The 15920-nt window shown below is 35.0% G+C and overlaps 1 protein-coding gene and 1 non-coding gene across 3 annotated transcripts in view; both read right to left on the bottom strand.

Annotated features, from left to right (window-relative positions):
* LOC111051967 (serine-rich adhesin for platelets) overlaps nucleotides 1-15920 on the bottom strand; it is a 152165-nt gene that overhangs the window by 131922 nt on the left and 4323 nt on the right. The gene's annotated exons all lie outside the window — the stretch shown is intronic.
* LOC120352106 lies at nucleotides 14786-14950 on the bottom strand. Its single transcript, XR_005571709.1, has one exon. It is a non-coding gene; the product is annotated as a U1 spliceosomal RNA (small nuclear RNA).

Here is a 15920-nt window from a genome sequence, read left to right as displayed (position 1 = left end):
CATCAGAGCTATTGACTCTTCAATAGTGACTCGTCCCAATTAATGACCATTTCATAATAATATAGGTACCGTAATTGATTTCTGTTCATAAATCATACTACACTAACACTCTTTATCTCCATCATTGCTAAGGCCTGTTCCTCAAATTGTGTTGAATTATAATAATTAATATATTCTCTAATACAGTATACTTACGAATTTATATCGTTCAATAGGGCCTACTATAATTTATGCGATACAGATAGCGTTTTTGTCTCACAAATTAGAAGACGATCGAATGACTAGCTAGTGCTGGGTGATAAAAATGTTCCATTTCAAGGATTAAAAAGGATATCCAGTTGAATAATAATATATCCAATACAGTACCGGTAGTCCAATAATCATTATTCCAACTTATAGGATATAGTACAGTACTATGTATTGAATCTATATAGATTCAGTCGTAATCAGACCTCCAAAGAGTGCAGATCGTAGCGAATAATTAGTGTAGAGTAGTATTAGTAGTGAAAGTGGAACAAGTTGTGTCAACACCAACAACCAGCAGTCTACTCAGCAGTTTTTCACTGTGAAAACTACTCAACGTTTTTTCTGAGTGAAAAGTTTGTCACCAAATTGCTGTCTTTGAAAATTAGGTTCTGTTTCTTTAAAAAACAATTATCAAACTATCAATAAATTATGGTGTTTTGGATCTATCAGCCTTAAGATGATCCATTCGCCAATAAATACTCCAACAAAATTACCACCATCCGCGCAGCTCCAATACGAGGAAGAGGAGGAAAAGGATGTAATGAAAATGCCTCCCGAATCGCCACCGAAAAGTAAAAACGATAGCGTAATACGTTTCGAGGTACGTTCTCTTGAAAATATACAAGAGAAATTTCTAAAATGGGAGAGTGAAATTACCGTGAAAAAAAAGTTTCCAGAGAGGACTATGATTAGTTTTTAAAATGTGTGCAATGAACTCAACATCAGCAGTATCAGAAGAATAGACGTTAAGCAAAATATACAAGAAAACAACGCGGAAATGTTTGGAAAAATTCACACTCTGGAGCAGAGTGTGAATAAACTAGCAAATGAAGTCGCAAAAAGCCACAACAAGCCGATCTGATTTGCTGAGGCCGTGCAACTGCCAAAGAAGAGAACCGCACCTTCTACATCGAGTGCCGCCTCCACTGCTGCAGCCAGGGAGTTTCCGCCCCGGACCAAGAAGCTGTCGCCCAAGGAGAATGTGATCATCCTGAAGCCAGCAAAAATAAATGGAACGGAAAAGGAACAAAGCGGAAAAATTCGAGAAACAATCAAGAAGAACATCACCCGTGAACAAAATTTGAACATTAAAAAAGCCGTTGATGTCCGAGGTGGGGTGCTGTTAGTGCTTCACCCAAGGGCCAATAAAGAAAATGTTTTGGGTGATAAGGTCCTGCAACATCCAAACATAAAGGTAAGCGAGCCACTATCGAAATTGCCAAGAATAATTCTGTTATCACGTCGCTGCAGATATAACTGCTGCTGAATTGGCAAACGATGTGTTTGAGAGAAATCTGGAGTCATCGTCATTGAGTAGGGAAAATTTATTGAAAAACTTCAGGCCGATTTTTAAAATAGGACCGAAAAACAAAAACACTGTGCATTGGGTAGTGGAGTGCACTGGTGAATTAAGAAAAGAATTTATTAACAAATCGCGGATTGGTATTGATTATAATTATAATTATAATTTGGTGAGAGGGTTGATGCTATGATATCTTTTACAAAAATAGGAAATAGTATTAAAAAATCCAAAGGTCTCTCTCTGCTTAGAAATAAAAAATATTTCTCACTTGAAGAATGGAATCACCTGAGCGTGTTACGGAATTCTGATTGATTCTATAAAAGTTTTGTTTTCTGATAAAAACATTCCTATTTTCATATTAAATGATGGTGAAAATGGGTTACTTATTGATCTTTTGAATAGAATAAATGATTGGAGTAAATTCAATTACCCTTTGATTATAGGAATTGATTCTTTCAACAATCTGAGTGAAACTTATTTTGATATTCCTGCCACTAAACTCTTGAGTACTGTCATAGGAGCTAGAGATTTGAAGTTTATTTTTTATTATCGAGGTTATTGTGAAATTAATTTTCTTAATATACCTAAGCTATCTGATAGTCCGGGAGTTGAGTACCCTGTAGGATTCTTCAAAGGTAATAATAAACGTGAAGCATTCATAAACTCGATGATTGAATCACGGACCCTACTTCAAAACACTGATAATGAAAATGCTAAAATATATAAAAACATTCTTCTTAGGATCACGCATAGAAACATGTCAATATCGGGTTATGAACTAACAAGCGTCCTGAATAACAATATGAACATCTATGATAATAATTTGAAAAGATTCCTTTTCAAAACAAACTCTAAATACCGAATGGGATATTGCTTGGAGCAGGGGGTGGAAGTTACGTAGAATTTCAAGAGGATACTTTAAAATTCTCTACTAAAGAACGATTTGTTTTAGTCACACGTAACACTACACTTATGCTGAATAGCGAATTAATAAAAACTATAAATAGAATAACTCTTCATGAGTGTAAACTTAAACTTCCTAAAATAAAATGGTATGACGGTGTTCCCGGCTGTGGTAAATGTTATTTTATAGTCTGGCATCATGAGCCTGGCAAGGATCTAGTACTCACTCAAACACGGGCAGGTATTAAAGCAATCCGTCAAACTGTCATTGAAAGGTAGGCCTATGGTCGAAAACATTGTAGGTAGGTAATCGTCTTCAGCTTGATTAAAGGACAGTTGGCTCATATATAATAAATCATAATCAGAATAAAACTTACGATAACATTTTTATTGATGAAGCTCTACTTATACATGCGGGTTACATCGGTTTTATTGCTAACTTGAGTAAGGCCTCAGAAATAAATTAAGTTGGTGACGCAAACCAAATACCCTATATTGAGAGAAGTAATTATGCCACAAGATGGCATAAAATCTCAGAATTCTGCGAACCTTTTACAAAACAAACGGTAACTTTAGATGTCCTATCGATGTTTGTTTTGTCCTTTCCACTGTCTATGAAAATATTACGACGCTTAATGAAAGAGCTATCTCAATTCTGCCTACTTACAGAAATGGGGAATTCCATCTGATACAACCCGAAACTTCGATATTAACATTCACCCAAGAAGAAAAACATATGGTGGGTGATACTATAGAGTGGAGAGAGGATGTTGCACTTCACACAATCCATGAAGCACAAGGGCTATCTCATAAAAATGTCATTATAATCAGAATTGAGTACAAGGAGAATGAAACACACGGAAACTTCCAGGTATTTAACAATTAGTCTAGTAGAAGATGCTGTGGACAAACTAATTAAGAAACTTAAATTTAAAGATGGTGAGGAGCTTGTTAAATGGAACAAGGAAAAGAGAAGTGGACCTGATGATATAAGTTATGAGTGACACTGAAGAAGTTTTGAATATTTTAGAAACAGAAAATGAAACAGCTGTAATTGACGATTATTTGAACTATCACTTTCACGAGGACAGAAATAAAAAATCTGGTGTGGCGCACTCACACAACTTTCCTTGCCGTTATGAAAATTGATCACTGACGCTAGTATTCCCGCGCATCTCAAGTCTACTATTCAAATATTTGAGCCAGCTGGTGACAGGGCAATAACGCTGGAGACACACATGAGGTCTGCTATCTCTTCAAAGTGAATGATTTAAGCTTATTTTCAATTTTAGGTGAAAATGTTACTGAACATTAATTGTAGAGATTTTCATGCTCAATCTACTCCACTTGATTTTTTTTGTTTCAATTGTATCTGAAGCCTGATAATTGGGAATCTTTCTGCATTGATGGGGCGGAGCTCCTGAAATTTTTACAGATATGGGACTTGGCAGTTGATAGAGCTTATCGATGACTATTTTAGGTATGAATTTGATCAGAATCATTGGAGCCGTTTCCGAGAAAATCACGAAAAACCCTTTTTTTGACAACATTTTCGGCATTTTAGCCGCCATCTTGAATTGCATTTGATCGAAATTGTTCGTGTCGGATCCTTATAGTGAAAGGACCTTAAGTTCCAAATTTCAAGTCATTCCGTTAATTGGGAGATGAGATATCGTGTACACAGACGCACATACACTCATACACACACACACACACCACACACACACACACACACACACCACACACACACACACACACACACACACACACCACACACACACACACACACCACACACACACACACACACACCACACACACACACACACACACACACACACACACACACACACACACATACAGACCAATACCCAAAAACCAGTTTTTTGGACTCAGGGGACCTTGAAACGTATAGAAATTTAGAAATTGGAGTACCTTAATTTTTTTCGGAAAGCAATACTTTCCTTACCTATGGTAATAGGGCAAGGAAAGTAAAAATATGCTGACTGTTTCAATATAATGTCTATGAATATACGTAGTTTGAATGCTAATTTCGATCAGTTTATTTGCTGCCTAAATGAATAATTGAAAACTGATATTCAGATTAATATTAACGGAGACCTGGTTGACTGCAGATATGCCGTTCATTTTCAACATTCCTGGATATACGGCAATAAATAAGTACACTAAACAGAATAAATGTGATGGATTATGCATGTACATAAAAGATTGTATAAGATTCAATGAAGTTTCACTCGATATTACTGATGCCAATGTAGTTAGTGCTGACTTAAGAATTGATGATTTTATTGTGAAGGTGATTGGGGTTGATAGATCACCAGGTAATCAAAATATTGATAATTTTCTTAATAGTCTGAGTAATGAAATCAGTAAAATTCCTAATGGAATAAATGTATGTGTGGTGGGAGACATGGATATAAATATACATTCAACTAGTGTTCCTGTTCAAGATTATCTGCATATTTTCAATAGTAATGGCTATAAGTCTTACATAACTGGTGATACCAGAGTAACAACCCAAAAAATTCTTGCATTGACCACATTTTTTATAAAAATTCAAGCAACCATTCTATGTCCATGAAAGGAGCTATATTTAAGACAACCATAACTGACCACTACACGGTTGTACTGAACTTGGTGAAGGTTCCTATCAATAAGGATAATAGAAACGTATTGATAAACACATTAACTAGAACCAACTATCATGCACTATTGTAACGTATAAGGAATGAAGATTGGAAATAAATCTATACCGTGAATGAAAGCATTGACACTATTATGAATAAATTTGTCGATCGTTTGACCAGTCTCATCAGTCAATGCAAGAAGGTAAAAGAGATACCTAACAGACTTCGTCCCCTGAAGCCCTGGATATCTGAAGGCATCATAAGATCAATAATCACGCGGGACAAAATGCATTCTAGACTCAGAAGAGATCCTAATAACAATATCTTAAAGAATGAATATAAGGCTTATCGTAATGATTTGAATAAGATCATAAATCATGCAAAGGAAGTCTACTATAAAGGGAAAATTGAAAATTGTAATAACAACAGCATGAAGTTGTGGAAGTGCACAAACGAAGTTATAGGTGAGGACAGTATCAAGGACAAGAGTACTGAACTTGATGCTCACTCCCTCAACAATTATTTCACAAATTTGGGTAAATTACAAGCTGAAACTGTCAATATCCCTGATAATACTGATGATACAGATCAATAACACGTTTTTTATGAGACCAACGTGCCCAGTTGAAGTTGAGGCAACTATTAAAAATCTAAAGATCAACTGCAGTCCTGGTATTGATAGTCTAGGTAATATTGCGCTGAAGAAAATAGCAAATTTTATAACTCAACCTCTCGCTTTCATTTTTAATAGATGCTTTGAGGAGGGATATTTTCCCGAGCGCCTCAAAATCAGCTAAAATAAAACCTCTATTCAAACAAGGTGACCCGATTAATCCCTGTAATTATAGACCGATTAGTCTTATCAGCAACCTTGCTAAAATAATGGAGAAACTAATAAAGTCAATAGTTGTTTCTTTCTTGAATCTTAAAAAAAAAAAATCAACAAGAACCAATTCGGTTTCCAAAATGATGAAAGTACATCTGACGCTCTAATAAAATTCATCAATACTCTATCTGATAAAATAAATGCCAATAAGAAAACTATTGCGGTCTTCCTGGATATACGCAAAGCTTTTGATACAATACCTCATAATACTTTGTTCAATAGAGTCCTATTGGTTTCAGAGGAGTCTTGCTTAAAAATTGTTCAAAAGCTATCTGAGTAATAGAACCCAGTCCCTAACCATAAATGATCAACTTTTTGTGTAGTTGAGAAGTTGATATTGTGGTAATTATTCATATTGAATGAAAAAGACTAAGAAATTGTCAAAAAAACCACTGATTTATTGATAATTAGAAAGACCGGCTTCGGTTATTACACCATTGTCAATCTCTGATAAACAATGAAGTCTTTTTCATTCAATATAAATGATCAATCTAGTGTAACTAACTTGACTTCTTATGGTCTTCCTCAAAGTACTGTAATTTCTCCCATCCTTTTCATACTGTATGTAAATGACTTTTTAAGTTTAAGACTTCCAAATTCAACTGTGATATCCTTTGCAGATGATACTGCAGCTATTTTTCACGGTAATTCATGGAATGAAGTTCATACCATAGCTGAAAATAATATGCTTTTAATTAAGAAGTGGTTAGATAAGAATACCTTATGTTTAAATATTGGAAAAACTCATTACATAACTTTCTTTGCAAATAGAGTAGGGCAGCCTAACGAGAATCAAGATTTGAGACTCCATTCTCAGTGCAGTTTAAACTTGGGTAATCGTGATTGTCCCACCATTAAAAAAGTCAATAATACTATGTACTTGGGAATCATAATTGATGAAAACCTTAAATGGGATGTTCATTTTAAATACATATGTAGAAAAATGAGATATTTATCTTTTAAATTTTACCAAGTTAACAGAATTCTTAGTAAGAACCACCTGAAAATGATGTATCATGCTCTAGTCAATTCTGCAGTATGGCATAGTTGTTTGGGGAGGCTGTTTCAACTGTCATATTGCTGAATTATTTGTAGCATGAAAACTGATAATTGAAACTATATTAAGCAAACCCAGGTTCTATCCAACGGATATGGTTTTTAGTGATTTTGAGGTCATGACTATACGTCAATTATACATAAAACCCGTAATTGAGTACTTAATAAAATATAGATCCGATTTTCCTCTCACATTAAACTCTACACTTAATTATTATAATCTAAGGGCCACTGCTAACAAATATGTAACCTATAACACTAATATTGAATGTATAAGGAGGCAGTTAATTTACATATAGGTACTAAAATAATAAACCTCATTCCAAATCACTTTCTCATGGACAATAAGATCAGCGGAAAAATTAAACTGGATATAAAAAACTGGACATACAATAATTTCTTCTTCCATTTAGATTATATGACTCGAGATTTCTGCTCCAGCATTGTTTTTTTCATCATTTTTCAGTGGACTCGCTTACCTTTATTTTGCGTACATATTCCTCTGTTTTCTTCGTTCCCCCCATTTCTCCCTTCCCATTTTTCCTCATCACTACTTCTCTCTTCTCTTCTTTGCCTGCCTATTACATGGGAAACCATATTTGGCTAGGTATCTTCCTCTCTTTTTTTCTCTTCTCCAACACACCCAACCACAAAGTCCATGGTTTTTTATATTTGTAGTATTTTAATGTATTATATTTGTCTTCTAATTCTTTTTGTTGACCGAGCGAAGTGAGGTCTAAGATTCAAGTCGACGGTTTATATGTTGCGCATTTACGGCGAAACGCGGTACATAATAGATTTTCATGAAATTTGACAGGTATGTTCATTTTTTAATTGCGCGTCGACGTATATATATAAGGTTTTTGGAAATTTTGCATTTCAAGGATAATATAAAATGAAAAAGGAGCCTCCTTCATACGCCAATATTGAATAAAAATCAAACTATAGAATTATTCATCATAAATCAGCTGACAAGTTATTACACAGATGTGTGGAGAAGCCAGTCTATTGCTGTATTTCCATAAGGTCTATAGTTTTTCAATCAGGTACTTGTGGATGAGAATACTGCGTGAGGTCTACTGTTCACAGAACTACTAGTTATTTTGTTTCGTCTTGTTTTGTGTGTTTTTAATAAATTAGAAAAAAATTTAATTGAGTAATTGAAATATATATAAAAGCGAAATGGCACTGACTGACTGACTGACTGACTGACTCACTCACTCACTCGAAGAAATAAAAATCTACCGGACCAAAAAACGTTCAAATTTGGTAGGTATGTTCAGTTGGCCCTTTAGAGGTGCACTAAGAACGGATTTGGAAAAAAAATCCAAAGATACGCCCAAAATCTGCGTTTTTTAGCGTTTTCTCAGCTTTATCGAGAACAAATGAACAGAAAATGTTCAAATTTAGTACAGAAGCTCAGCTTGGGTGTAATAATGTTGTGTTAGAAGGAATTTGAAATAACGCCAAAGATACGCCCAAAATTAGCGTTTTCTCAGCTTCTTTCATCAAGTAATTGACAGAAAATTTTCGAATTTGGTTCAGACGAGGTTTAGCTAGGGTCTAAAAATTTTGTGATGAGGTCACTTTACATCGAAGATACGCCCAAAATCAGCGTTTTTCCAACGTTTTTCTTAGCTTTTCTGCGTTTTCTCACCTTTTTCAATAATTGATGGAAAAATGCAGGCAAGCGAAGCGAGCCCGCTGATCTCATTTTTGGACGATCTAGTCGGGGTTCCAGGGGGCGGAGCCCCCTTAGTCAAAGATACTCCCAAAATTAGAGTTTTTCCAGCTTTTTTTTGCTTTTTCTCAGATTCATCGAGAAAAAATGAACAGAAAATGTTCAAATTTAGTACAGAAGCTAAGCTAGGGTGTAATAATATGTAAAAAGGAATTTTAAATAACGTCAAAGATATAAGCCCAAAATCTGCGTTTTTCCAGCGTTTTTTGCGCTTTCTCAGCTTTATCGAGGACAAAAGAACAGAAAATGTTCAAATTTACTACAGAAGCTCAGCTGGGGTGTAATAATGTTGTGTTAGAAGGGATTTGAAATAACGCCAAAGATACGCCCAAAATTAGCGTTTTCTCAGTTACTTTCATCAAGTAATTGACAGAAAATGTTCCAATTTGGTTCAGACGAGGTTCAGCTAGGGTCTAAAAATTTTGTGATTAGGTCACTTTACATTGAAGATACGCCCAAAATCAGCGTTTTACTTAGCTTTTCTGCGTTTTCTCTCCTTTTTCAATAATTGATGGAAAAATGCAGGCAAGCGAAGCGAGCCCGCTGATCTCATTTTTGGACGACCTAGTCGGGGTTCCAGGGGGCGGAGCCCCCTGGCTTGTCGGATAAATATGGCGAGCGAAGCGAGACTGACGGCTAGTAATATAATATAGTTCAATGAGTTTTATAGTTCAATTTGAAGAATCTATTGTGATAAACTTTGGAGAGTTTATTATTCCATAAATAGACTACCTTTTTTCTGTTTCTAAGGGTATGATGTGAAATTATATAGCTTTTCGGCAAATGTTGACTCGAAGATCCTATTCAAACCTACACATTCTAGTTTTTTCCCATCGCAAATTATGAATAACAATGATTAGTATCACAATCATTATTAGAATAACAATAATTTCAGTATCCTGTGTCAGTTTTGACCGCATGACAATAAAATTACCGCCAACTGCGCACAATATTCCTATAAATGGAGCAAACACATTCAGGATCCGCTATGGATGAGTTACATTCATTTTGTAATCAGAAGTCAGCTATAATGAGATGCAAAATAAACTAGTGGTACCTATGTAGAATTGCCCGTACGTTAATAGTAAAGGTCAGTAAACTCCAGAGCTCATTTGCTCTTTTTTTAATCACGTACTCTGCGCTCACTACATGATTCTACTCACGACTAACGACACTATTCGATTTTCTTGCCAATTTTTTTACAGCTCCAACTCTTCCGGGGGTTTTAGTTTATAGTTTAAAACAAAATTGCTGACGGTAAAGTATGCCAAAGTGTCATCTCTATGCGCGATATTTTATATTTTCCTTGGAAATTTGTTCGGTAAATAGAAAATTCATTAATTTCATCTATTCACTCGGTTACCACTGTCGAATATCAAGGAGATATTTTTGTATAAAATAACACGCTAACTTGACTTCATATACTCGACTACCGGTACTACACTCAATCAGAATTGAAAATCTGATAGGTTAGATAAAAACCAATTCAATTCTTCTCCTCACCTGCCAACCTACAATGAAAACGGATAAAAAATCATATTCAATGATCAAAGTTTCCATTTCGTCTAAAGGTGCTCTCAGACTTATGCGCCACGAACACGCACATTTCATGTTTCATCAGCTGATGATAACCTATGCTTATTATTATAACTTTATCTTACTGTACAATGTATCTTACTGTATCTTATGAATTACTCTGTCTCACAAATGGGCTACATAATATAAAGAGTGGGTGAAAAGTCCGAGAACGACTCAATATATCATTATACAATAGTTATTTGTATATCTAGAGTTAAAAGTACCACTTTTCCTCCCTTAGGGGAAATGTTTGAAGCCCGAGGCGAAGCCTCGATGCTCGGTTACCCGGCACATAGACTACCCCTTATTGAGAAAGGCCCACACTATTGCGCTATAAAAATTATAGACTCCCCCATAATTTTAAAGATTTTTCCAACTTTTCAAAGATGACCGGAAGGATAAGGAAAGTTCTGTTAAAAAGAGCGCCATACACAGTGGATGAATGTGTGGATGTCTTATGAGGGAAGAAAATTACATATCATAGAATTATTACAAAATAGAAATGTCCTTTTAATTAACTGAAATTAATTGATTTCTTCCACGAGATGCTCCTAGATGCAGAGTTTTTTCTTTGATGTCTCCTCCTTGCACTATTGTATTTTCTGTGTTTATTATTGATTGTGACGATTCAATGTTGCGAAGCCTGTCTTTTATACAACTACTTGAATGAATGGAATTTGATTGATTGATTTGACCCACCTTGAAATCACATTTTTCATAAGATAACTAAGCCGTTCTCATTATTTTTTCCCTTTCTGCTTTGAATAGTATTGAATAATATTGTGAATATCTTCGAAAGGGTTTGAGATATCGATATGCGGTTTTCGCTATTCATTGTTTCTTGAAATTCTGTATCGAAATCATGTATCGCATGACCACATTCATATTTAGAAAAATAAAGTTACATTCAAAATGGCTGATCCAAGATGGCGGACCAGATTTTTGAAGTCATAGTTAAGTTGTATTTTCAATTTTAGTAGGATCCCCAATCACACCCACCGTCAAATTACCTTTGTGTATGAAATACTAAGCCGATCTCGGACTTCACCCACTCTGTATAATAAGGATAGCATCAGCTGTTGAAAAGTGAAATGCGCGTGTTCGTGGCGCATAAGTCTGTACGCACTTCAAGAAGATTGTAATTCTTTTCATATGAGTGATTAAATACAAATCCAGAATTAAGGGAATGAGTAGGTGGGAAAATACCAAAAAATTCTTAAATGGGCGCCTATGCAAAAAATCTGTGACTTGAATGCTTATCCAACCAAAGTAGTCTAGTTTTCTTCAGAATGACGTTTCTCAGCGTCATTGCCCCTGAATTTCCCACCGTTATAAATAGTTATCCAACCAGTCCCTCAGGCTTTTAGTGAAGTACATTTTCAAGAAATTTATTCACGAATAATAATAATAAGGAAAAGTGATGCTTGACTGGTTTGAAAGGCATGATACAAATTAATTACTTTGTCTACACAGAGCAGTTCGAAGTACCTACGTAGCCTACTTGATTTTCATCAGGGATCAACTTCTTAATAGTTTGAGTCTCTTCATTGCATGTCAAGGAATTATCTTGCTCAACCAGTTGAATTTTCTGGATATATTGAAAGTTTTCTTCCAGTTATCTATATTTATGTTATTATATTATTAGACTATTATTATGTTCTCATTCAGAAAACTGTAACTCACATACATCGAAATACATGACGAAAATATGGTTATGAATAGCGCTGATTAAGTTATCAAAACTTAGCTAGTATAGAATATGAATAAATCGTCATATTAGACTTGAGAAATCAATTTTGATATCCAAAATATTATAGGTACAGTAATACATGATATACGGATTTCCATGAATATACGTTTATCTTGGTTTTCATTATTATCAATATTATTGTGAAGACATGAGTCCTTTTAAATATGTTTTCGCCCCACTTGGATGTAATGAGCTGGTTTACGTGCGTCATATGGAGGCCGAAAGTGATTGTTTTCTGACCAGGCCGGTAAAATTTTTACGGCCCTAGGGCTGTAAAATAACCTTGAAATCAGCTGATTCTGATTTGATGTGAACGTGTTTACAAAATAGTTTATGAAACGGAATCAGTAGGTGGGAAAATACCAAAAAATTCTTAAATGGGCGCCTATGCAAAAAATCTGTGACTTGAATGCTTATCCAACCAAAGTAGTCTAGTTTTCTTCAGAATGACGTTTCTCAGCGTCATTGCCCCTGAATTTCCCACCGTTATAAATAGTTATCCAACCAGTCCCTCAGGCTTTTAGTGAAGTACATTTTCAAGAAATTTATTCACGAATAATAATAATAAGGAAAAGTGATGCTTGACTGGTTTAAAAGGCATGATACAAATTAATTACTTTGTCTACACAGAGCAGTTCGAAGTACCTACGTAGCCTACTTGATTTTCATCAGGGATCGACTTCTTAATAGTTTGAGTCTCTCCATTGCATGTCAAGGAATTATCTTTCTCAACCAGTTGAATTTTCTGGATATATTGAAAGTTTTCTTCCAGTTATCTATATTTATGTTATTATATTTTTATTATTATGTTCTCATTCAGAAAACTATAACTCACATACATCGAAATACGTGACGAAAATATGGTTATGAATAGCGCTGATTAAGTTATCAAAACTTAGCTAGTATAGAATATGAATAAATCGTCATATTAGACTTGAGAAATCAATTTTGATATCCAAAATATTATAGGTACAGTAATACATGATATACGGATTTCCATGAATATACGTTTATCTTGGTATTCATTATTATCAATATTATTGTGAATACATGAGTCCTTTTAAATATGTTTGTATATTCAAGCCAAGAAGCGATTATAGCTTACAAATTACTGTAGCCTACTAAGAGAATGGATAGTGGGCAATTTTTATATTGTTAATATATTCAATTGTTAAGACTTATAGCCTAGCTATCCACTAGCCTTAGAATATAAATTTTTATTGGAGATTGGTTGTTTTTAGGAAGTTCATTCTAGACTTCATGTTCATGCTTGACAATGACTTCGTTGTTACGCCCTCAACTTATCACAATGTGTTGGTTGTTGGTTCATTTCTAGTTCAGACACTTCAAGCACATTAACTTTAATGATTAGACTGAGTCATAGCCACTTTATGCTCCGCCAAACATTGTCATCGTGCAATGATAATAAAAAAGGAGAAGATGATCTCATCGATGAAACACAACCTTCTCGTTGAATATGCCAAACCTTAAAATCTGTCCCATACCGTATCCTCTTCCATTCAATTCAATGTGTTTGTCGAACTATATCTCCAATTCACGATAATTTTTTTACAGTATGCTCAACAATTTAGTTTGACGTACTAGTTTTACGTAAAAGGGTATGACTTTGTTAAGAAAAAGACGTTTTAATATTGTGAGTACTGTAACATATGGCTGTGAGAAGTGACGAAACACATACCAATTTTGAATTTAAGCTATCGAGGATATAATGATGTGAATTGAGAGGATCTTATACTTATTGTAGGCTACTTATGTTATGAGCTGTGAGTTATACTATGTTATGAGCTATGAGTGAGTTATGATCTGTATGTGCTTTATAATAATATGAATGTAGCTTTATTACAGCTTGATGAACTTTGACTCATTGATAATACCGTACCGGTACCCAAATATACAAGTTAAATACAACCACTTATGATTATTAGTGCTTCATATCTATTATACGGTACCTACTCATCGATTTATATTTATATGTAGCGTACTTCATATAAAGCGTAGCCTAAAGTATACGATTTGTTCTGTTTTGATGTGTATAATAACATCATTTTCTCAAAGTTAATTCTCTGTCCATTGGAGTTTTTATTCATAATACAAAGTGTAGACTAGAGTATACTATTAGCTTTGTTATGATGTGTATATTAACGTCACTTTCTCAAAATTTATTCCCTGTACATTGGCTTTTTTCTTCAGCAAAACACTTCCCACGTAAAACAGCTGTTGAAACCAGTCGGGCAAGCGGCAAGCGCAGCTCTCGGCCAGTGTTCCTGTACAAATCTTCCTCAAACTTCTAAATATAAAACTATCACTGCCCAGTCTGTTCCAAATCCTCTCTTCCTCACGATCCACTGACCAGCTGTGCCCCACATTTTATTTATTATCGAAAATATACTCAACTCACGCTATAGATGCAAACCGAACAAAATAAATATCGTCCTCACCGCTACTTGCATCGTGGTGAATCAAGCCGTAACTTGACTATTACATTAAAATTAATATTCTTACTAGCTTGATGCAAACTCAAGAGGTGCGAGAGTAGCCTACTCCTTTATTCTTTGATTTTAACTATTCGACAGAAATAGTTGTCATGGATATGAAAAATGAAAAAAATCTTTATTAGGCGGAATTAGGACTTGTAATGCTGTTTTGTGAATAGTTTACAAATCTTATCACGATTTAGTACCACCATGATTTGTGTAAATTTGAATGCCCCACATAGGGGCATTCACAGGGTTCAACCAAGTCGCAGTGCAATGACAAGGCCTCGCCCTGGGGGAACTGCGCGCCTTCTTGATCACGGTAGCCCCCACGCCAGGTAAGTAAAAACATGGTGTGACAGACAAGTATAGTAGAGAAAAGTCTGTGGTCGTCAGGATGATATATTATTATGTTGCCTGTGAAGGCCTATGTATAAAATAAAAATTGAATTAACTAGAGATTAATGTTCAAACGACTTGGAGGAATGGAAGCTATTTGTAGTTGGCCTAACTTCCGGATGGGCTTCCACTTATAAAATAGGGAATATTCAATATTATTCCTATTCGGAAGTTACCGTACACCAATTAGGCCTACAGCATAGAATCCTGTATTATATCGTCGATACTGATCTCCATGGTTGGATTAACATAAGCAAGGGGAAAGAATTACAGTCCTACGGCTCATCACAAGCATATTCTGGGAATCTATCGAACATTTTTTCAGCTTTACTTTTTGGATTTCTAAGCAAGCTCTTTATTAAGGTTTCCCTAATAATTATGTGATTAAAGGATATTTTGAAAGTTTCCAACGAACGATTTTGATTGATTTTTTTATGGAATAAAAACACATTTGTTGGATCCAAGCTCCTTCTATATTAAGCTAAGAGTATAATAAAATACCTATAACATTCAATGATATAGTGCGATTGGAACCTGAATAGTGTCATGTGTCAGGAGGAAGGTACGTCATGAATACAATAAATTGTAAATACTGTTGCTATCGAAATAAGCAATGGACAGTTGTTGGCCAGCTGGAGGAGAAGCTATCAGACAGAACAAGAACACAATCATATGGTGAGCTACTGATGATTAATCTGGCGCTTATTGGTACCAGAGAGTATGGGATGAACAAAGAGATTGCTATACTATGGTAACCTAGGATAGAATCTGGTCTAAAGACCGAGGCTCATGAACAGCTGTTTGTTCAGCTGCGGTTACAGGAACTATATTCCCAAAGGAACAGTTTTGGGCTTCATGCCTGTTGTTCATTTCCCAATCATTCATAGTTGAGAATGATATTGTATCCATCAATGTAT

The sequence above is a fragment of the Nilaparvata lugens genome, chromosome 6 (genome assembly GCF_014356525.2).
Source record: "Nilaparvata lugens isolate BPH chromosome 6, ASM1435652v1, whole genome shotgun sequence".
Lineage (NCBI taxonomy): Eukaryota > Metazoa > Arthropoda > Insecta > Hemiptera > Delphacidae > Nilaparvata > Nilaparvata lugens.
Note: the sequence above shows the minus strand (reverse complement) of the source record. Positions and strands in the feature narration are given on the sequence as shown.